At 43.2% G+C, this 25177-nt stretch overlaps 1 protein-coding gene across 2 annotated transcripts in view; it reads right to left on the bottom strand.

The window, feature by feature from the left end:
- Vps45 (vacuolar protein sorting 45) overlaps nt 1–20896 on the bottom strand; it is a 103063-nt gene extending 82167 nt beyond the window's left edge. Inside the window, exon 1 of one of the 2 annotated variants that reach the window (XM_068346964.1) lies at nt 20772–20896. The gene's annotated coding sequence lies outside the window, so the exon portion shown is untranslated. The remainder of the gene's footprint in view (nt 1–20771) is intronic. The other variant, XM_068346966.1, reaches the window with a different exon arrangement.
- Nucleotides 20897–25177: the final 4281 nt, after the last annotated feature.

The following is a 25177-nucleotide window of genomic DNA, read 5'->3' as shown; positions in this document are numbered from 1 at the left end:
AACCCCCAGGGGTTTTTTTTTCAAGCACATTTGGCAGTATATTTTTTTTTAAATTGCTCTAACAGCCTTAATTTTCATCATAGAGAGGTCATATTGGTCTCATTCTCTTGGAAAATGCCTGAAGTTTCTCAAAAAAATTATCAAAAATATGCAAAAAAATTTTATTTTCATTAGTAAAATAAATTTTTGAATATACTTACCCGATAATCATGTAGCTGTCAACTCCGTTGCCCGACAGAATTCTACGGGAGGGATACGCCAGCTATCACTATACTAGAAGGGGGTGTACTCACAAGCGCCACCTGTGGCCAGGTACTACAGTACTTGTTGTTGACGCCACCTCACTTTTTCCTCGGTCCACTGGTTCTCTATGGGGAGGAAGGGTGGGTCAATTAAATCATGATTATCGGGTAAGTATATTCAAAAATTTATTTTACTAATGAAAATAACATTTTTCAATATTAAACTTACCCGATAATCATGTAGCTGATTCACACCCAGGGGGGTGGGTGAAAAACCAGTGTACAAGACTAAAGGATAGCTAAGTATCCCGTATTTCATATAATCAGTTATCCACAATAACAATGAAATAATAAGTACCTGGTAAGGAAGTCGACTTGAACCGTTACTCTGCCTTTAATAAGATCGTCTTCCTTACTGAGCGCAGCGTTCCTCTTGGAAGGCTGAATCAACTCAAAGGTGCTAAAGTATCAAGGGCTGCAACCCATACTAAAGGACCTCATCACAACCTTTAACCTCGGCGCTTCTCAAGAAAGAATTGACCACCCGCCAAATCAACAAGGATGTGGAAGGCTTCTTAGCCGACCGTACAACCCATAAAAAGTATTCAAGAGAAAGGTTAAAAGGTTATGGGATTATGGGAATGTAGTGGCTGAGCCCTCGCCTACTACTGCATTCGTTGCTACGAATGGTCCCAGGGTGTAGCAGTACTCGTAAAGAGACTGGACATCTTTGAGATAGAATGATGCGAACACTGACTTGCTTCTCCAATAGGTTGCATCCATAACACTCTGCAGAGAATGGCTCTGTTTGAAGGCCACAGAAGTAGCCACAGCTCCCACTTCATGTGTCCTTACCTTCAGCAAAGCAAGGTCTTCTTCCTTCAGATGAGAATGTGTTTCTCTAATCAGAAGCCTGAATAGTAAGAAACTGAGTTCTTAGAACTTGGAAAAGAAGGTTTCTTGATAGCACACTATAAGGCTTCTGATTGTCCTCGTAAAGGTTAAGACCTTTTTAGATAGTACCTAAGAGCTCTAACTGGGCAAAGTACTCTCTCCAGTTCATTCCCCACCAAGTTGGACAGGCTTGGGATCTCGAACGACTTAGGCCAAGGACGTGAAGGAAGCTCGTTTAGCAAAAACCGAGCTGCAAGGAACATGTAGCCGTTTCAGATGTGAAAACAATGATCCTGCTGAAGGCGTGGATCTCACTTACTCTTTTAGCTGTTGTCAAGCACACGAGGAAAAGAGTTTTTAATGTGAGGTCCTAAAAAGAGGCTGATTGGAGAGGTTCAAATCTTGATGACATAAGGAACCTTAGGACCACGTCTAGATTCCAGCCTGGAGTGGACAACCGACGTTCCTTTGAGGTCTCAAAAGACCTAGGGAGGTCCTGTAGATCTTTGTTGGTGAAAAGATCCAAGCCTCTGTGGCGGAAAACCGCTGCCAACATACTTCTGTAACCCTTGATCGTAGGAGCTGAAAGGGATCTTACTTTCCTTAGATATAACAGGAAGTCAGCAATCTGGGTTACAGTGGTACTGGTTGAGGAAACTGCATTGGTCTTGTACCAGCTACGGAAGACTTCCCCTAGAGACTGATAGATTCCGAGAGTGGATGTTCTCCTTGCTTTGGCAATCGCTCTGGCTGCCTCCTTCGAAAAGCCCCTAGCTCTTGAGAGTCTTTCGAAAGTCTGAAGGCAGTCAGACGAAGAGCGTGGAGGATTGGGTGTACCTTCTTTACGTGAGGTAGACGTAGAAGGTTCACTCCTAGAGGAAGAGTCCTGGGAATGTCGACCAGCCATTGCAGTACCTCTAAGAACCATTCTCTCGCGGGCCAGAGCGGAGCCAACCAACGTCAGCCGTGTCCCTTGCGAGAGGAGAACTTCTGAAGTACCCTGTTGACAATCTTGAACGGCGGGAATGCATACAGGTCGAGATGGAACCAATCCAGCAGAAAAGCATCCACGTGAACTGCTGCTGGGTCTGGAATCGGAGAACAATACAACAGGAGTCTCTAGGTTATCGAGGTAGCGAACAGATCTATGGTTGGCTGACCCCACAGGGCCCAAAGTCTGCTGCAAACATTCTTGTGAAGGGTCCACTCTGTGGGGATGACCTGACCCTTGCGGCTGAGGTGATCTGCCATGACATTCATACCGCCCTGAATGAACCTCGTTACCAGCGTGAGCTTTCGATCTTTAGACCAGATGAGGAGGTCCCTTGCGATCTAGAACAACTTCCACGAAAGAGTCCCTCCCTGCTTGAAGATGTAAGCCAGGGCTGTGGTGTTGTCAGAGTCCACCTCCACCACTTTGTTAAGCTGGAGGGACTTGAAGTTTATCAAGGCCAGAATAACCGCCAACAACTCCTTGCAATTGATGTGAAGTGTCCTTTGCTCCTGATTCCATGTTCCCGAGCATTCTTATCCGTCCAAAGTCGCACCCCAGCCCGTGTCTGATGCGTCCGAGAGGAGACGGCGGTCGGGTTTCTGAACAGCCAAAGGTAGACTTCCTTGAGAAGAAAGCTGTTCTTACACCACGCGAGAGAAGACCTCCTCTCTTCGGAAACAGGAACTGAGACCGTCTCTAGCGTCATGTCCTTTATCCAGTGAGCAGCTAGATGATACTGAAGGGGGGGGGAGGTGGAGTCTCCCTAACACGATGAACAGGGCCAGCGATGAAAGTGTCCCTGTTAGACTCATCCACTACCTGACTGAGCATCGGTTCCTTCTCAGCATGCTCTGGATGCATTCTAGGGCTTGGAAGATCCTTGGGGCCGACGGAAAAGCCCGAAAAGCTCGACTCTGAAGATCCATACCCAGGGAGACAATGGTCTGGGATGGGACGAGCTGAGACTCCTCAAAATTGACCAGGAGGCCCAGTTCCTTGGTCAGATCCATAGTCCATTTGAGAATCTCCAGACAGCGACGACTTGTGGGAGCTCTTAAAAGCCAGTCGTCTGACGGAGCCGGACACAAGATCATGGTACTGCTGCACAGTCTGTGAACTGTCAACCATGGGGAAGCGAGGAAGTACAGTGACAACCCGAAGCTGTCTAGACTGTCTGGGTCGTACAGACAACTCCTTATCGGGTTGCTGAGGTTGCCGCACTGCGTCACAACAAGTCACTTCTGCTGGTTGTTGAACGTCTTCCCAGTGACACACTGACTCCGTAAACAAAAAATCCTCTAACAAGGACTAAGTTTGGACTGCATGTCTTGCAACACAGCTCAAGGACTATGGGAGCAGGTGTGGTAACAGACGGGATTAGCGACTGAAGTGGGACCATTACCTTCCCTGGAAGCATGTTATGCTTAAATAAAAGTCCATAGGAGGCTACGCAGCTAAAGGCTCTTCTCCAAATGACAGAGTCCTCAAGGGAATATCAGAAGGAGGGAGAAAAGCACTTTCTCATCTACAGGGACCATATCCGAGAAAAGCTAAGTTCTCTCAGTGAGGGTTACACTGTGCAAACGCAGCAGACTAGAAGGCAATGTTATGAAACTGCTTGACAGTCTAGTGAGTTGGCAACAACCAAAGATGTGTGACTGAGAAGCATGCGGTAAGGTATGCAGAGCATGTTGTATGCAGAGCATGCTGTAAGCAGAGCATGCTGTAGCAGAGCATGCTGTATGTAGAGCATGCTGTAAGGTAAGCAGAGCGTGTTGCATGGCGTGTAACATTTCTCAGAAATTCCATGACCAGTGCTAGAGTGAGTAATATCGCATTACCGTCCATTGAAAGTGCACGTGCCGAGGGAATTGATTTAGACTGTTTTGTTGATGAATTTGATAGCCGGCATGATAATCGTAGAATTAAGCTACACTAAATGTACTATAATCTACTTCACCTCAGGAAAGGGAAACTCGCCCTGTTGGCAACACTGCATTACTACATGCATGCTTGCAAGGGGTTTAATATCAACATAATATTACCTTACATTCATAACTCATGATTCATTTTGTTTAGAAGATATTTTTGCCATATTTTGCGATTTGTTAAAAATATATTGCAAGGAATACATATATATTTTTATATAAGTAATACAAATAACCTCCATTATCATAATGTTTGTGTAGGCATACATGTATATGATTACAAATGCAAGTTATGAAAGTAATGAGGTGTTATTATTGTCATTTGTTATTCCCAAGTTGAATGGGAAGAAGTTCAAGTTGAGGAAAAAAGTGGCAGATGCATGCGTTGAGGTGGCTGACTCATAGCATGAGGTTGCTGCCTCAAGAGTTGCGCTTGCTGTAAGGGTTGCGGATGCGCAGTAGCAGGTTCCTGAGGAACGAGTTAAGGTTCCTGAAGTGTGAGCTGCGAGAGTTGAGGTAGCGGCTGCGCAGAACGCAGTTCTTGTCTCGCGAGTTGAGGTTCCTGAGGTGCTAGCCTAAGGAGTTGAGACTCTTGCCTTGAGGGTTGAGGTCGCTGCAGCGAGTGTTGAGGTGGCTGCCTCATTGATGGAAGAGGTTGTCGTACCTCAAGAGATTGTTGCCTCGCTGGTGGAACCGCAAGCGGAAGCGGAGGAAGTAAGGCATAAGACTCCTGCTCCCATTGCTGAGGTTGCCTTAAGGAAGGTTAAGGTTGCTGCACAACGCTGGTAACTGGCAACTCAGAACGCGGTAAGGTAGCCTGAGGAACCTCAACTTCGTACGCCTGGCAGACTGGACTGCGGTGAGGCGGAGCTCTCGCAGGAGGAGGCGGAGGTTGCTGCACACCGCTGGTAACTGGCAACTCAGAACGCGGTAAGGTAGCCTGAGGAACCTCAACTTCGTACGCCTGGCAGACTGGACTGCGGAGAGGCGGAGCGTTCGCAGGAGGAGGTGTAACCTTCTCAGCCTGAAACTCACGCATTAAGACCGCAAGCTGCGACTGCATGGACTGCAGCAAAGTCGTCTTGGGATCAACAGACGATAAGGTCTGTTGAGGCAAAGCCTTAATAGAAGATGAGGTCTGTTGAGGCATCGCCTTACCTCTCTTAGGAGGTGTGCAGTCACCTGATGACTGAGGAGAGTCAGAGCTAACCCAATGACTGCATCCGGGTTGTTGAACTCTAACTTCGTACGTCTGGCATAGGTCTGGACTTTACGTTTAAGAGGTCTTGAGACCTGAGACCAGCGTTTTCTCCCCGAAATTTCTTCTGCAGACGAGCAAAATAAGGGCTCAATCGTCTGCGGGTGGGAGTGACGGTCTCTGTAAGACACGCCCGCAACCACCGAGGATACTTCTGTGCGCCGATCAAGGCCTGCCGAACCCTTTTGCCCTTCGACATTGCTTCTCCCCTGGGCTTGGGAGCTTGCAAGAGGTCCCGGACTGGGAGGACGACTGGCACGCACAGAAGTACCCTCACGCACAACACTGACACACTTTGCGCTAATCACTTATCACTTTTGATTTTCTGTTTGCACTTATTTCACTGAACTCGAAACTTTAAGTGGTTTGTACCTGAAACACGCAATTCTATCCTTTCTCAAAAGTTAGTAATTGCGAAAACAGAATTACAATGTAACAGAAAAATCTAATGAAAGATAAATAATTCAGTGGCTGGAAAGAGACTAAACACTAGATCAAATAAACTACGTTTAAAATCTCTCACCGCATAAAGCTTGAGAACAAGAAAAAACTCTAGAAACGTTTACCTTCTTCCCCTAAAGAGACTAGGGAGAAGAGCAAAAACGATAACAACGTTACTCGCTTGAACGAAACGTTTATCCTCCTCTTTCTCCCTCCGTCTCTATCTCTCTCTCTCTCTCTCTCTCTTGACTTAGAACCTGAGAGAAGAGCCCAATCATATATATCGTTAAAACATATTATTGTTAAAGGAAAAAACTGAAATATTTCCCAAAATGAAAAGTTCCTTTATTAGAATTAAAACCATTAAGTTAAGAAAGAATGAACAAAACGCTAGACACGGTTACTCTTACTGCAACGTGACACCGTGAAAATTCTCTCTCTATCGTAACGATAGAGCGCAAGTTGAACGTTCTGAACGTCAACAACTGCAGAGACAAAACAAAACGTTAGTTCAACTTTGAAAACAGTACGAGACTATCAAAGAAATTCTTTCAAAAACATTAAAATAGCATAATATGTTAACAGGTAAAACCGAAATGACGGGCTCAATGTTAATTAACTTCGGTACCAAGAAAAGACCGCCTACTATTAGGAAAGGTCGAATATAAACAAATATAAAAATTAATTTTAATAAGTTTATAAAAGTAAGTTAATCGAAGAGGCCTATAAAAGGCGGAGAGATATAAAATAAATCTATAACAAAATTAAGAAAGAGAGTCTATACTCTCTTAGACACCAACACTTCCGTCTAAGGGAAGGGTCGGCCATTTAAAGGTGAAAGAGAGTTCATACTCTCTTCGTCACCATAATAATTAAATTAATTCCAAAAGCTAGCTAAGCTAACATAGAAGTTTCCAGTATAGCGAATAGCTGCAAATTTTAGAGAAATACTTCACCAAACCGTGAACAATACTCCAAAATCATAAGCGTATCCAAGAACGTCTTGCCGGAAGCACGACAGAGGAAAAAGTGAGGTGGCGTCAACAACAAGTACTGTAGTACCTGGCCACAGGTGGCGCTTGTGAGTACACCCCCTTCTAGTATAGTGATAGCTGGCGTATCCCTCCCGTAGAATTCTGTCGGGCAACGGAGTTGACAGCTACATGATTATCGGGTAAGTTTAATATTGAAAAATGTAAATAACGGTTTTTTGCAAGGACGTACCGGTACGTCCATGGGGGTAAAGGGATGAGTTTTGTGAAACGTACCAGTACGTCCTTTGGGGGTAAAAGGGTTAATACAGGTACAAGCAAAGGAGTTCTAGGAGAACCACTAAGGAAAACAGTCCTAAACCTAAAAACGGCAGCAAGTTAGTAAGGCAAGATTTGACAAAGCTAAAAGACTTCACCATCATCATTTCCTCCTACGGCTATTGACGCAAAGAGCCTCAGTTAGATTTTGCCAGTCGTCTCTATCTTGAGTTTTTAAATCAATACTTCTCACGGTTAGATTTCGATATTCATCTCTATCTTGAGCTTTTAAATCAATACTTCTCCATTCTAAAAGACTTACTATAATATAAACACGATGAAATTCAATAGATCTTACTAGGTCACTTTAATATTGAACATTGCACTGTAGAAATAATGTTCACTTGTTCATACTGTATACGGTGCAGTACAATGATCAATTTTCAAGAGATCTAGTAAGAATTCTTGAATTGTATTTATATGGTAAAATCTATCAGAAAATATTCCCTTATAACCTCTGCTGTTTTGAGATCTTCCCTGGGGTAATGAGTCAACTGTGCAATATTGGTAGACTTACCAAGCGTGGCGAGTCAGTCTGTTACCAGAGAAAAGAGGTACATATTTGTACGCAACTCTATTACATAGCCTCTATAAATGTCGACGATTGGCTGTACATTTAGTACAGATATACAGTACAATAACCTGCTCCTTTTCAAAAGATTATGACTGTCACTGATTTGATTCCTTCCTTTCTCGAAGACTTGCCGAAATCAAGAACCCGCCTCACCTGACTGATGTTATGTCAGTGGCTCTACACGAGGTGTCCGTGGGTTCAATGGAGTGCGCTCATTGTGGAAAAGACAGTTTATTTAAGAAAGATTACCTGTACATCGTATTTGAGAGGGGATTTTGGATATCAAATATGCTTTTATCTGATAGATATTAGCGAGATTTTCATGAATATGACAAATTCGTAGATGATTTGTATTTTTCCTAACTATACAAACCTTAGCTATTTAATAGGGGTATTACTTTCGGCGTAGCTGAAATAACGAGCTATTAAAATTTAACGAGGGTTTACTACCCACACCGCTAGTTAGCGGGAGTAGGGGAGGGTAGCTTGCTACCTCCCCCCCTCACACACACCTGTGCTTGAGCTCACTTTGCTTGGAGGTAGGACTTCAAGGGGGATAGGGCTGGCTGGCAAGTTTGATTAAATAGCTAAGGTCTGTATAGTTAGGAAAAATACAAATTATCTACAAATTTGTCATTTGTTCCGTAACTGACATACAAACCACGCTATTTAATAGGGGTGACTCACCCATTAGGAAGGGTGGACATCCCAGCCAGTACTGTCTTTTTGGCTTTGCCCGGGGGCTCGTTATTTGAGTGTGTCAGCACCCAAGAAATAAGGAGTCCCTGCACCTCGCTAGAACCTTGCTACGCAAGGACTGCGGCCTACGCAAGCTGTGTGTGAAGGCATAATGAAGTGTGACTTGTCCTAGGAAGTTGATCTGAAGTTCTTTAGATGGAAACTTGTAGGCTAGGGCTTTCCCAATACCACCTCGTCAGGGTATGGGGACGTGGACATGACAGTATTAACTTGATACTGGGAACACAAGGAAACATGGTTTACCTGCAGTGGTTTGAAGTCAGCTATGCAGAGAACCCAGGATGCTGCTTTCCCCAAGAGAGGGGATGATGAAGAAAAGAATAAGGGCCAGTCAAACCTTTTCATTCATGCAGACTAAAACTGGGTAACAATGCCCTCAACCTTCTGCTACTTGTCCAATAAGGAGCCTGAGGTTTTAAACTAGATGTTGTGCAGCCACCACAGAGCCGATAGAGAACGTATCGAGCCTCCTATGGGCCACATCTTGCAGGTAGTGGGCTGTGAAGGTTGTCTGACGCTTCCACACCCCAGCATGAAGGACCTGCGTCACTGAAAACTTCTTTTTGGAGGCCAGGGACGTAGCTACGCCCCTGACATCATGTGCTCTAGGGCGACGTGACGGAGAAGGATCTGGATTCAGGGACAGATGAATCACCCTACGAATCCATGCCGAGATGGTGTTTTTGGTGACCCTCCTCTTAGTCCTCCCTGTGCTAATGAATAAGGCTGGCACATGAGGACGAACTGCAGCTGTTCTTTTAAGATATAGCCTCAGACTCCTTACTAGAAATCCGGAAGGAGTCGAATCGAGGATACGCTACTCCAGGATTCTGAGTCTTAGCAATGAACTCAGGGACGAATCTGAACGTTACCTCCCCCCATCCCCTTGAATCGGCGATGTCATACGAGAGACCGTGAAGTTCGCTAACACGCTTGGCTGAAGCCAAAGCTAGTAGGAACACCGTCTTATAGATTAGGTGGCGATCTGAAGCCTGGCGTAATGGTTCATAGTGAGGTCTCTTAAGAGACCTGAGAACTCGAACCACGTTCCATGGAGGAGGTCTCACTTCCGACTGAGGGCAGGTAAGTTCATAACTTTGTATGAGTAGGGAAAGTTCCAGCGAAGAAGAAATGTCCATTCCTTTCAGCCTGAAGGCTAGACTTAAGGCTGAGCGATAGCCTTTCACTGCCAAGACTGAAAAGCGCATTTCTTCCCGCAAATACACGAGGAACTCTGCTATTGTTGGAATAGTGGCATCAAGTGGAGAGATACCCCTTCCCGTGTACCGACTTTTCGTCCGACGACACTTTGTCCACGTCTTTTTGTCCAATGTCTTTTCGTCCGATGGACATTTAGTCCAATTTTAAATCGTTTCAATCCATAAAAGAAAAAAGAAAAAAAAAAACTTAGCCGATCCATAACTTCCCAATAGATAATTAAACCCACTGAACGTTTTATAGCAGAATGAAACTCATCTGTAGCATTGTTTGTGCTACGTAAATCTTGAAGAATACGCTTATTAACATTCCATACATCTAATGGGAAATTAGATGGATCTCTCCTTTGTCTCGCACCACACCCTCATACGACTCCCATTAAGTCACATATAAGTTGACAATTAATTCGGAAGATATTTCGTAATCGTCTATCAATTCCTCAGGAAATCCGGAATGCTCTTCTTGGCACCTCTGAATAGTATTTTAGAGTACTTGCACAAGAGGGAGCTGGGAGCAAGTATTTTCAGTTATCTCTGAAAAATTTCTCGATAATATGCTACGCTAACTTGCTGCTATGATTTCAATACCTTCATCCTTAATTTCAGCAACTGCTTTTCTAGCATTTAATGTATATAAATTTGCGGGATGAAGGTGCTCACCAGAAGAATAAATAAATTTTAGTACATTGTCTTCCGTAATCCTGTGAATACGCACTGAAAACAGCTGCCTTTTCTCGCACCTCCAGTATTCTTTTCCAAGTTTTGTATTAGTTGAATGAAAATCGTAGATGTAATTACTTTCATCTACTACTTTTCTTTTCTTCTTAGTTGATTGTATGAACTTTGCCATTTCGGGATGGGCAGATTCAGAAATTAAAGTACTAAACTTGCAGCACACTATATATACTGTATATAGTGCCCTACTAAAGAGAGAGAAGGAAAGAGAGAATGTTGAGCATGACTAATGGAATAATTAGAAAATGAGCATATTACTTTATCATAAAAGCCAATAAGGTATAAACTTTTAACACAGCAATGAAGTAAAAGGAAGTAAAAATTCCATGAAACACTTGTTTTCTTTAGAAATTGGACTAAATGTCGTTGGACCAAAAGTCCATCTGATGAAAAGACATTGGACAAAAAGACCTGGACGAAGTGACATAGGACAAAAAGACCACGCACCACCCCTTCCACAGCACCAACCACAGAAGACTTTCCACTTTGCCTGGTAGACAGCTGTGGATGACTTTCACAGATGTCCAGACATCCTGACCGCAACTTGTTACGAAAATCCCCTCTCAGCGAGGAGATGCTGGATAGTCTCCAGGCGTGAAGTCGTAGCGAAGCTACGGCTTTGTGGAAGATGTTGGCATGTGGTTGTTTGAGTAGATTGTGCCGTGGAGGGGGCTCTCTTGGTAGCTCCGGAAACCATTCCGCGTGATGTCATAGCGGAGCTATGAGGGTCATCGAAAGATTGACCGATGTTCTGGTCTTGTTGAGCACCCTCCTCATCAGACAGAACGGGGGAAAGGCGTAAACGTCGTTGTTGTCCCACCGTTTTTGGAAGGCATCTTGCCAGAGAGCCTTGGGGTCTGGGGAGCAGTACAGCGGAAGCTTGAAGTTCAGAGCTGTTGCGAACAGATCCACAGTCGGAGAACCCCACAAAGTCAGGACTTTGTTGGCTACTAGATGATCGAAAGACCACTCGGTACTCACTATCTGAGACGCTCTGCTCAGATTGTCGGCGAGCACATTCCTCTTGCCTGGAATGAAACGAGCCGATACCGGAATCGAGTGGACTTCGGCCCATCTCAGTATCTCTACTACAAGATGGGATAGCTGCTTTGAAAAGGTACCTCCTTGTTTATTGATGTAAGCCACTACTGTGGTGTTGTCGCTCATCACCACCACAGAGTGACCCGCCAGGTACTGTTGGAACTGTTGAAGGGCCAGAAAGACGGCCTTCATCTCTAGAAGATTTATATGGAGGCACTTTTCTGATTCTGATCACAGGCCTGAGGTCGTGTGGTGCAGTAAGTGGGCCTTCCACCCTTTCTTTGAGGCGTCCGAAAACAGCATCAAATCCGGGGGAGGACAAGAAGATCCACTCCTCTTCGTAGGTTCTCTTCTGTCACCCACCACTGGAGGTCCGTCCGTTCTGCAGGTCCCATAGGGATCATGATGTCCGGGGAATCGTAACCTTGATTCCACCGGGACTTGAGCCGTCACTGAAGGGATCTCATCCTGAGGCGACCGTTGGGAACTAGACGAGCCAAAGAAGGTGACCGAGGAGACATAACCACGATTGGGTTGGAAGTTCTTCTCGTCTGAGAAAAGGGCTTGGAACCTTCCTCAGCCTTGCTATCCTGTCGTCTGATGGGAAGGCTTTGTGGAGATTGGTGTCTATAACCATGCCTAGATATAACAGTCTTTGAGTGGGAAGCAGCGAGTACTTCTCGAGATTTACCATGATCCCCAGATCCTGGCAAAGTCCCAGAAGTTTGTCCCGGTGTTGAAGAAGGGATGACACCGAGTCTGCTAGGATCAGCCAGTCATCTAGATAATGGAGGAGACGGATGCCGATCATGTGTGCCCACGAAGATATTAGGGTGAACACTGGTGAAAACCTGCGGTGCTGTGGAGAGACCGAAACACAGCACCTTGAACTGGTAGATCTTGTTGTCTACGCTGAATCTTAAGTACTTCCTTGAAGACGGATGGACTGGGATCTGGAAGTACGCATCCTTCAGATTCAGTGTACACATGAAGTCTTGCAGTCTCACTGCTAGTCTGACCGTGCTGCGGTCTCCATGCTGAACGGAGTTTGTTTGACAAACTTGTTCAGAGCCGAGAGGTCGATGACTGGTCTCCAGCCTCCAGACGCTTTCTTTACAAGAAAGAGTCGACTGAAGAAGCCTGGGGACCCGTTGAGGACCTCTTAGAGAGCGCCCTTCTTCAACAGAGTCTGGACTTCTGCCCGAAGGGCTTGCCCCTTTGCCAATCCCATGGCAAGGGAACTCAATGACACTGGATTCGTCCTCAGGGGAGGTAGAGATGTTGTGAACGGGACCCGATATCCCTGACTGATTACGGAAATCGTCCAGGAATCGGCCCCGAGTTGCTGCCACCTGTCTGCGCAACTTTGTAGGCATCCCCCCACTGGTGGACATGCAGGGGGACTGCCAATCCTAGCGTTTGCGACCTCGGCTGCTCCCTCTAGGATTCTTAGCTCCTCTGGAGGACTTTTTGCCTTTCCTGTCCTTGACAGAAAAGGGCTTAGACACCACTGTCTTCGCTGCTACCGTCGGTTTTGTGGTCTTGATCGGACGGGACTTCTGGGGTGCTGGAGGCTTATAGGGCTTGGATGTCAAAGCCCTATGCAGGAGGAAGTCTTGGTGGGACTTCCTCCACCTCTCAGCAGCCTGTTCCACATCCTTAGGCTCAAACAAACTCATCCCTTCTAAGGAAGAATGCCTGAGCCTATTTAACTCGGTGCTAGGGACCTTCTGATGGAACCTCTCAGCCACCGCATCCCGACGTTTCAGGATGGTGTTTGCCCACAAGTTCGAGACTTGGTGGGCCAGAAACTCGATTGTGCGAGTGCCTGAGAGGAGGAACGTCTCCATAGCTTTCCTGGTACATTCTTTGGAGAAGTCCTCAGAGCGTATCAGGATACCTAAGGTCCCTAACCAGATATCCAGCCACGAAGTGGCTTGCATAGCACACTTCGCAACCTTCTCCTGGTTAAGGATCTTAGTTGCCGAGAACGAGACCTGCCGGTTGGAGTCTATCTCAAGAGGGACTCCTCTGGTAAGCTCTTCCAACGAATGGTGGAGAGGAAGAGCTAAACAAGGCTCCTCCAAGATCTCGAAGTACCTCCTTTGCTGTACGCGAGGAGGTGGGAGAAGCTTGTTGCCGGCACTGGAACGGTTGAAGGAGGACAACTCAGAGAGCTGAACAGCGATCTTGTCCCTGGTACTCTTAACCCCCCTGAGACCAAGGCAGAGCCGCACTGGCCTTAAGAGGGTTTTTGAGTGCCAAATACGTGGTCCAAGACCGTGTCTTTGCCCTCTCGAGGGGGATCTCTGAGTCGGCAAACCCATTGAGAGCCCTCATAAGAGTCAGCACCTGCCAAAATGCATGCTCTGACTCTTGTAGTTCTCCTCCGGATGTTGGACTTGCAGTGAAGTCTCCTGTCCCCAAAGGCTCTTCTTGGGGAGATTCGCGGACATTCTCTGAGTGGCTAGCTGGCTCCGTCCTAAGTGTTGTCGAGGATTTTGGTACTGTCTTCGAGTCCTTCGACTCCCTCCTGGGAGGGATATAAGACTGTAACATAGACGGTGGCAAGCTCTTTTCAGCCCTACCCGGGATGACTTTTCAATGCGAGGTGGGGTTTCCTTCACTGGTGCGATGGGGGAACGTCTCACCTCACGTGACTCCCCTGAGGACGGGAAGTCCTCGTCCGACAGGGAAGGAGAAAAAGTCTGGGGGGGGGGGTGAAGGAACCTGCCTCGAAGGCCTACGAGGAGTCAACTTAGCTCTCGGAGAAATCACCGCGTCCGGAACTCCTCTTTTTCTCTTCAGAGGGGTAGAGACAGCCAAGGATCTGTGCCCCAACTCAGAGAGAACACGCTTGAAAGCCTGCATAACTGCTCTGATTAGCGGCCCGAACCATGGCTGTTGACTGACAGCAGCGCTGTCAGACACTCCCTCTGGAGGGACAGGGATCGACGGATCCCTGGGAGGAGTTTCCATAGGGGGTTCGCCTGAAAAGAAGAAGAAGAGATCCTGGACCTTTCTGGATGCTTCCCTTCCGCCGCAGTGCGCGCTGTTATGCGCTTGCGGGGAGGGGAATGCAGCGATGGCGACCTTGCCGTGCGTTGTCCAGCAGCCTCGCGCGCGGGAGGGTACTGACGCTCACGCAATGGAGAATACCAGGGGTCACGCGCGCGCGGGAGACTGATGGTGCGAGCGCATGGGAGACTGCTGTTGCGCGTGCGAGCGATTGCGAGGGCGTGCAGGAGAATGGTGGTGCTTAGGAGCGCGCGCGGGAGACTGTGGGAGCGCGGGAGACTGTGGGAGCGCGGGAGACTGTGGGTGCGCGGGAGACTGTGGGTGCGCGGGAGACTGTGGGTGCGCGGGAGACTGTGGGTGCGCGGGAGACTGTGGGTGCGCGGGAGACTGTGGGTGCGCGGGAGACTGTGGGTGCGCGGGAGAGCGCGCAGAGACTGATTGCGTGCATGCGCTGGCGAATGTTCGTGCGAGCGTGGGCGCGTAGGATCAGGTCATTGAACACGCGGGCGTGCGGCGGACAGTTTGAGCGCCCTAGTAGATGTCGTAGGGCGCGCGCGCGCAGGAGAGATACCCCTGGCGCGCAGCTGGAGCCTGTGCGTGTGGGCGCGCGTCAGTATGGTGGCGTGCAACTGTAGGAGAGAATGGGCGCGCGCGCGTATCCTCAAGGGCGCGTTGGAGGCACCAATTGGCGCGCTGGCGCGTAGAAGTCTTTGACTTTCCAACAGCGCCCAGATCCGAAGATCGTGGGCGCGCAGCAGAGATCACTGTGCGTGGGCACTAGCACGCGGGAGAGCGCTGGCGCGTTGAGGAGCGCCGACGAGTTGGAGACCGCTGACGCGTAGGAGGTTGCTAGCACGCAGGAGGTTGATGGCGCGCTACCTCAGGTAAAGCCTGCCGCGCAAGAGAATGTTGGCGCGCATGTCCATCATGGCGCGTAAGGGACGTATGCGCGCGATGACGCATACGCCCTTGATGCCCTGTAACAGGGTTCGATGCCTGACGAGCATGTAAATCAGGTTTCGTAGGCGCGTAGCGCGCATCAGCTCTCAGGAACGGTGACGGCAGGTCAGCAGGTCTGTCGGGTGGAAGGTCGACGTGTCCTTTGCAAGGACGACCTTCCACCGCAGGGGCAGTCGGGTTATCCAGGACAGGTGCGCATAATCGCAGAGGCCAACTTCACACACAAACCTGTCAAAGAAAAAGCAAAAAAGCATTAATGGCTGCCAAGAGAGAGGCGAAGATGAGAGAGGACACTTCCGTCTACCATCCAAGCCGAGAGCAAAGTGAGCTCAAGCACAGGTGTGTGTGTGTGGGGGGGGGGGGGGGGTTTAGCAAGCTACCCTCCCCTACCCCTGCTAACTAGCGGTGTGGGTAGTAAAACCTCATTAAATTTCAATGGCTCGTCATTTCAGCTACGCCGAAAGTAATACCCCTATTTAATAGCGTGGTTTGTATGTCAGTTACGGAACAAATTATTCATTTCTGTCGGAAATGTTTGGTTCAGGAAATCTCCCTTGTATACAACAATATGGATAAACCATTTGCCGAGATTTCTTTATCCAATCCCGCATTTCTACAAAGCCAGATTGAGTCAGGTTCAAGAGAAACAGCGATTGCTTATTCCCTTTGAAGATGGCACCAAAGATGACAATAAATTACTTAATACTGTGGTGCAATCAGGATGTAGATTTGAGAACAAAGCCCTCAGAAGACTATTGGAAGTTAAATGGCAGGACAGGATTAGAAATGAAACTACAGTATAAGGGAGATTACTCGAGTGCCATATGTGGATGAAATCATGGTGAAGGGTAGATAGAGACGGTTTGGGCATGCTCTTCACACTCCCCAAGAGAGATTGTCCACCAAACGTTCAATTTGGCTCCACAGAATGGAGAAGTATTGATTTAAAAGCTCAAGATAGAGACGACTGGCGAAATCTAACCGAGGCCCTTTGCATCAATAGGAGATGATTAGGATGATGATAGGTGTCCTACTTACCAATCAGATAGGATGCAGTAATTTAGGTTAGGTTAGGATGCATTCCTAATTGTTTAAAGGCCGCTCATGAGTGGCAGAGGCAAGGGACAGTGACATTGCCCTAGAGACTGACCATATACTGTATACATATGATCAGCGCCAAAGCCCCCTTTCCACCGAAGCTAAGACCAAGAAAAGGGCCAGCCAATGGCTGCCGATGACTCAGCAGATAGACCTATAGGCTTCCCCAAACCCCCATCCTTAGCTCACAAGGATGGTAAGATTGCAGCAACCAAAGGAACTAATGAGTTTGAGCAGGATTCAAACCGCAATCTGGCGTTCACCAGTCAGGGACGTTACCACATCGGCTACCACAAACCCCTATGATTTAAAGCATGCTTGGTTAGTTATTTTTGAAGGGTCCAAAAATCTCTAGCCCCTTTCAGATAAGACAGTAGCCAAGGTTAGGTTAAGTTAGGAAAATCTGTTTTTTCACCAATTATCCTTTTTTCATTCTCCCATAAATGTTAAGATATATGACTGGTGAAAAGGACTAGCTATGCATTGCTGATGGACGCAAAAGTAAAATTTGTGAAATGGACATAAACATTAGGGTAATCATTGATGTTTATATGGAGTCAAAGGTGCAAAAGTAACATTTACTGAACAGTTACAGCAATTACTGTTACATCTTTATCATTGACGGTTGCAAATTCAATGAACATTCGGTAGTAATATTTAAACCAGATGATATTGATATTTTCTCTTCGTTATCAAATTGTCTTAATCTGAATAATAAGAAAACATAACAAATTCCATAAAAAATTAACAATTACCAAATGTATAACATTAGCCACACGGACTTTTTAAAAATTACAATATCAGAATGGTCTAACACGACAAGGATCCTAATCGCAGTGATGCATTGTTGGAGAGTGAATCCCATTGTATTTTATTTTTTCATATTGAATTGTGGGAGCGTGAATTATACCAAAACCCATTGGCTATGCTCTCAAGTTTATCCAGTTAACAACAATTTAGAATTATGAGCTTTGTTTGATGGCGATGACTTTTCGTGTAGAAGTTTGCTGTGTGCTCAGTTGACTTTTCCTGTTTTGATGAATTCTACACCAAATTTAAGGACATAAGTTCACAAGTTTGGTGACAAATCCACTTCAAATACAGTAGTAACTATAGGTGCAATCAGTAGAGCGCAGACCTCCGCCGCGGCAGCTTAATTCTTGGCCTTGACCTTTGACTTTAACATATAATACTAGGCGTGGATTTTCACAAACTCAAATATGAGCCAGGTTTGAAGTCTCTATGACAACTTTGTCCAAACTTATGGTTGATTACGTGAATTGGACATGTTGTTTGACCGTGACATTGACTTTTGATCTTCCAAAATTTAATAATTTCCAGCTTTTTACATTATAGTTAATCCCTTCAAATTTCATTACTTTATGATTAAAATTGTGGCCACGAAGCTGTTCACAAACAAATACACACACACACACACAGGGGCAAAAACATAACCTCCTTCCAACTTTGTTGGTGGAGGTAACTAGCATCCAGGGCCTTACAGCGGTAACATGCTAGCCTAGCATTCGTATGGACAGCAGATAGAGTCCTGCCTCAACCAGTAGGTTTATGAAGTTTACTGGGGAGGTAACTACTGTGGTCAGACACCAGAGTGGGGAGTTAGGCTTCCCCAGCTGATGTTCTGACAAGCATCTCTTCAAATGAAGCCTGTGACTTTTAACTTTTTACAGTATGCACTGTACCGCAGGCGTTACGAGCATGTATGAAACACATGCGGTACAGCACCATGAATTTTGCAATTTACATTACAAATATTAAAAATATTCAAAGAGGAGTTCACACCACAGGAAAATAAATAATAATTTTATTTGAATTCATTACATCTTTGTAGTTTAACCATTTCCTTGTTTCCTTTCCTCTCTGGGCTATTTTCCCCTATTGGAGCCCTTGGGCTTATAGCATCCTGTTTATCCTACTAGGGTTGTAGCTCAGCAAGCAATAATAATAATAATAATAACTTATTATTTTTAATCAGGAAATAGTAATAGGCATACCCTATGCAGACAGGTGTTTGACTGAAGGCTTTCAAAACCTTAAGACTTCGTAAGTCAAGATGGAGCACAGGGACTCGCACCAGTAAGAGCTCAACTACAATTAAGGTGGACCCAGCGCCTAGGTTAGGTTATGTGGATGTGGTTAGGTTATGTGGATGTGGTCAGGTTAGACACATCACTGAATTTTATTAATTCTGTATTTTTCTCACTTCAAAATACCTAAATTTCTAACTTTAGTCTCACATTCTTTTTATTCTCCAAGTGCTTCTGAATTACTTTTGATAGAAATGAACATGAGATTAATTCAAAAAGTACGTTATTGTGTAGATAAATATGGTGACTGGACAACCCTGGCCACGCTGAGACAACTCGCCCCACATTGAGACAATTCGGCTCATTGTCGAGACAACAATCCCCACATCGAGACAATTCGGCCCCTTGTCGAAAAAACTCGGTCCCTTTGTTGAGAAAACTCGGCCCCTCGTCGAGACAACTCGGCCCCTCGTCGAGTGATACAACTCTGTCGATTTCGAGAAAACTTGGCCTTAATCAAAGCAACTCGCCCCACATTGAGACAACTCAACCGAGAGCAATTTCATTTTATTATCTTAACATTTAGTGCAACACAACTATTATACTGTAAATGTAAATGAAAGTTTCGTTTTCTCGTGTGAATAAAAGTTATAAAATTCTAAAGAGTCGTTGTACGCCAATTATTTACACCAAGAAAATAAGAAAAAACTTGATAATAAAATCACAGTGGGCTAAATTGTCCTGAAGTGGAACGAGTTATCTTGATGTCGGCCAAGTTGTCTATGACCTGATAACTATTTCAATATTCTGAATCTAACTCTGGCCTAAATTTGATGAACATTATTCATAGCTCTTTGCACTGAAGGCATATTACAAGGTATACCTTGAGGTGTATGTATGATAACGGCCACCTGTATGTATGACGACGGCCGATTAAAAATACGGCATTCTAAGGGGGGTCGCAGGGGATCGTTAACACCCCCCGTTAAGTAAGTAGGTAAGGACACAGCTTGTAGGTTAAGCTAGGTAGGGAAGTTTGAGTTAGATGGTGTTTTGTGTAAAGATTTTACATAAAAACGTCCTATGTACGACTAGAAAAATGCGAAGAAAATTCCAATTTTCTATGCATGTGGGAGGAACTGGCCGCTGATATACAAAGGCTCCTACATCTCTATCGGTACATGATTACTTGACCACGCTCTCCACATACTGCCAAATTATGCAAAGCTATTGTTTTCCTCTATTACTTTTCATAATTTATAACAATTTGCCACATGGGAAACAAGATAAAATTATAAAACTATAGAATAAAAAAACCCTAGCCTGGTTTCCTCACTAAACGACCTGCAACTGAGACATCGTCAACATACTCAACTAAACAGAAGTTTGTGATGACAGCGTACATTTGATATATACGGTATTCAAAATATATACCAAATTAAAAATGAAATAATTACTCAAATGTGTCCATTTGTGACTATAGTCGTTTAGTGAGGAAACCAGGATATTTTTTTTTCTTTATATAATTTTACAACTTTTTTATAATTTCAATTTTTTTCCCATGTGGCAAATTGCTTTAGGAGCCTTTGTATATCAGTGGCCAGTTCCTCACACATTGATTAAAAATGGATATTAACTTATACTTTCCCCCTAATATAACCTACAAGCCATTTCCTTCCCTAACTACCTATAGGGGGTCTAATGGCCTTCTTACACTGACTTATCCTAAGTAGCCGTAATAATACATACAGGTGGCCACTATCATACATACACCCCTTGTTTCAAATTATGAAAAAGTAGTAGAGGAAGACACTAGCTTTGCATAATTTGGCAGCATGTGGAGAGCGTGGTCTTAGAAACAAATACCTCTCTATCATTTATAGATATGTCAATTGCAAATTCGACTTTCTAATTTGCCATTTCTCTCTCATATTAATGAAGCAGACTTGTAGTGGTGCAAGCGTAAAGTTTTACCAGAGTCAGTAGGTTACCAACAGGTTAACTAGCCTATGAAATCGTCAGTGTTTGTTTCCTTGCTAGCCTTGTTAAATTATAAATAAAGGTAATCATATTATGAGTAAAATCATACTAAAATAAATATAATCCCAAGAAAATTAATTTATTTACATTTAACATGACTACGGTGGCTACGCCTACCAGATAAATCGTTCCATATTTTCCATTAATAAACTTATATAAAATGTTAAAATTAATTAGAAATATACCATTGTAATCTATTATGTGACATACTTACATAGGACGACGAAATTACGTATATTAATTGGTTAATTACACGCTAATCACACGTTATCCTTCCAAACCACCAATACACCTGTTTGCCGTCAGCTGACGAATCACAAATGTAAACATTGTCAAGACCAAGGTTGCCAGATTATTTCGATTGGATTATCGTACATGAGCCTTAGAATTGTCGTTTTTCAACCAAAAATATCGTACACAGTTTCAATATAATTATTAGGGAGTTACATGATTGACTTATTTCAAGATATTTTAGTATAATTGTTTAATTAAAAACACATTTGTATATACCTAAGGTATGTATCGTACATCGTACTGGACCTAAAATAATCGTACATGTATGATAATTATCGTACGAATGGCAGCCCTGGTCAAGACTCAGTCAGGAGTCAAATCAAAAACTTCAAAAGAAATTACTTATATTTATTTAATTTATCAATTTTAATGTCTGTATATTTATTTTACGTATATAAAATAGAAATTCTTAAATTATATGCAATTTTGTAGGAAATAATTATTATTAAACTATTAGATCATGAACAAAATACAATATTTTCTTTGGCCTTCAGCAAAAGGGAGCTATTCGCTCATAGGTTACCCTCTATTTATTGCTATTTTTATTCATAATTTTCATATATAAGAACTAAATTTGTATCCTGAAATACAAACTATGAAAATTTATGAAAATTGGTATATATTATAATGATTATATAACAGAATTACGAACTGATAGCGTATTTTCTTTTTTCCTGTCACAAGGAAGCTATAAGCTCAAAATGTACCCTTCTCTTATTTTTCTTGCAGAGAATGTTTTTAATGTTGGAGAAGCTGACATAAATCTCTTTTTATAGTTTATATATGAAAGATCTATTTTAATGTTGTTACTGTTCTTAATATATGTAATTTTGATTGGTCATTACTTCCCTTGTAGTTTATTTCCTTATTTACTTTCCTCACAAGGCTATTTTTTTCCCCGTTGGAGCCCTTGGGCTTATAGCATCCTGCTTTTCCAACCAGAATTGTAGCTTGGCTAATAATAATAATAATAATAATAATAATAATAATAATAATAATAATAATAATAATGCAGACATGGCCTAGACAAAATGAGAACCAGTGAGATAAAAGACAAGTTCAGATGCCAAAATAGTTTATTTTTTATTTTTTTAAGTCAGTTTGCCAGTCATACCCTAATAAACCATTTTTTCCAATTCTAACATACACACACATGCATATATATATATATATGTATATATATGTATATATATATATATATATATATATACATACATATGTGTATATGTGTGTATGTGTGTGTGTGTTTATGCAGTTCCACACACACACATGGTCAGGATAATCTTGTATTTTAATTTTGCCTGTAGTTCTTTTGTATATATATATATATATATATATATATATATAGCCAGTCACTTGCTCTTTAATATATAGGAGAGATTACTAAGCTACAACACTAGTTGCAAAATAGGATGCTATAAGCCCAAGGGCTTTAACAAGGAAAAATAGCCTAGTGAGGAAAGGAAATAAGGAAACAGATAGAGTAGCATGCTTGAGTGTACTCTCAAGCAAGAGAACTCTAATCCAAGACAGTGGAAGGCCATGGTACAGAGGCTATGGCACTACACAGGACTAGAGAACAATGGTTTGATTTTGGAGTGTTCTATGCTCGCGAGATATTGTGTTTAATGTATTGTAAGTGGATTTTAGGACCTAATAGATATCAGCATTACTCAAAAACTCTGATTTTTTAAGATTTATGGCCAATGTAGTGTATAAATTCAAGTGATATTCTATAATTTGACTTCAATAATAATAATATTTCAATCACATATTCCCTTTCATATCCTAGTGTTTTACTCAGGCTAGAGAGAGAGAGAGAGAGAGAGAGAGAGAGAGAGAGAGAGAGAGAGAGAGAGAGACGGTTTGTAACTACTCACAATAATTCAATTCGTGTTTTTAATCGAATAGCAAATTCTCTCATTGGGAAAGAAATCATCTTGCCGGACTTCAGTATCAAAGGAAATATAAGAATATTGCAAAAAAACTATCTTCCCCTTTTATAGCAATAAAACTTAAGAAATGCCAGACAAAATATTCGTAAAATAGGGATGCGAATACCGTGAGACCTTCTACCGGGGGTTACTCTCAGGGTAGGCGCCTTGGGGGGAGGTTAGAGGGGACTAGTGATAGTCCCTGCTGGCTAATGGTCGCCCGAGGAGGACGATGTAAATCGTCTCTGTGGAGACCTAAAACCCGCAACTTTAATTTAAAAAAAGTATAAACTAGCCTACAATATGAGGGTAAAGTACAAGAAATACCTTATAATGGCTTGTCTCACACTAATGCTGTTAAAACATTAACTACCAATACTTTCATAATAGTTAAATACATGTGTTATTGTTAATAAACAAAAGCGAAGCAGATAAGGAATTGCTGTAACGTCTCGCGGGTGCTTCACACAGTTAAAATTTGCCTCGTTCTATATCAGGTCAAAATTTACATTTGATAACTCATATATTTTATCAAAGTAATTGGTAAATTAAAGTACAGTTGAGAAGAGCACGATGAGGGGTAGATGGAGATGGTTTGGGCATGCTCTTCGCACTCCCCAAGCGAGATTAGTTCATAAAACTTTCAACTGGGCTCCACGAGGGACAAGAAGATTTGGAAGACCCGGGCCTGCATGGCTGAGGACTATGAAGCGTAAAATAGGAGATAATTAATGGAGAAGTATTGATTTAAAAGCTCAAGATAGAGACGACTGGCGAAATCTAACCGAGGCCCTTTGCTTCAATAGGCGTAGGAGGAGATGATGATGATAATGATATATATATATATATATATATATATAATATATATATATATATATATATATAGAGAGAGAGAGAGAGAGAGAGAGAGAGAGAGAGAGAGAATGAACATTACCACGATTTCAACTCCTCTATTTTACTCAAAATATTAAAGGCTTGATTTCTCGTTTCGCATATTCTGTAGTATCAATATGCAATTTTTGACAAATACATTGCAAGCGTTGAATCAAAGTATTCCCCATCTATGAGAAGATGCTGAAAATAAATTGTATATATCTTGAACAGTTCCAATTATTATTTTGCTGCAACAGTACGTTTGCATAGCGTTATTTTTCCACTTTAGGATGGTAAGAGTGTAAAATACGAGAAATAAAATTTTTTTTGAAAGTTGCATTAAGTGTGCATATGATTTTCAACCTAGTGGTTCGTTGAAATAGGAACTAAACAGGGTATCAACGACTCGCCATTCTCTCTTAAGCTATCAGCTGATAGGTAAAGCAGGGCTGCCACACGTTACCATAAACGTAAATATTTTTACATTATTGTTTTTCATTATTTAGAGGTTTAATATAATCAAATTATGTTTATAAATTAATATAATAATTATATTTTATAATCAAAGAAGAAACACTTAACTAATACACACTCTGGAAGCAATATTTTACCGAAAATTTTAATGTTGGGGAATGAATCGGTTGGCAGCCATGCTCAATCTTTTGTTTACATTAGTAGCGCTCGTGTCAAGTTTAAACTTATCCCGAACTTCCTCTGTGTTTTTTTTAAGTTTATTGGCTATTTTAGGAACTGTTAATACTCGAGACGATGTCGAGCAGTGATAGTGATCGTAATGGTGATCCTCAACTCACCACACTCGAGTGGTAGCAGCTTATATATTGGGGTTTTCTATCGTAAAAACAGTGCCAAGGAAAGTGACATATCTAGTATGCAGTAGGTTGGTTTACACCATCCACCCGATGAGATACTTCTCCGAGAGAGTTATTGGGTCTTTGGCCAGATAGTATCACATTGGATCCCTATCTGGTTAAGAGTCAGTTTTCCCTTGCCTACACATTCACCAAATAGTGTGGCCCATTCTTTACGCATTCTCATATTTCCACATACACGTGACAACACCAAGATAACCGAAAAGTTTTTCAATCAAGGGGGTTAACTACTGAACTGTAATTGTTCAGTGGCTACTTTCCACTTGGTAAGGGTAGAAGAGACTTTAACTGTAGTAAGCAGCTCGTCTAGACAGACACTCCAGAATCAAACCATTGTTTCCTATTCTTGGGTAGTGCCATAACCTCTGTATCATGGTCTTCCTCCGTCTTAGGTTAGAGTTATCTTGCTCGGGCACAATATTCTATCTTTCCATTTTTTCTCATCCTCACTGGGCTATTTTCCTTGCTTTTCCAACTTGAGTTGTAGCTGAACTAGTAACAATGATACAATAATGATAATAGTGATGGTGTTGGGGTTAATGAGACCCCAGAAAGTAATGTTGAAGGCTGGTCTAAGAATGTAGCTAAGTTTATGTAAGTTATGCTTACAAAGTTAAAGGGCAGGTCTT

Source organism: Palaemon carinicauda, chromosome 23 (assembly GCF_036898095.1).
Source record: "Palaemon carinicauda isolate YSFRI2023 chromosome 23, ASM3689809v2, whole genome shotgun sequence".
In the NCBI taxonomy this organism is placed as follows: Eukaryota; Metazoa; Arthropoda; class Malacostraca; order Decapoda; family Palaemonidae; genus Palaemon; species Palaemon carinicauda.
This window is presented reverse-complemented; position numbering and strand designations above follow the sequence as displayed.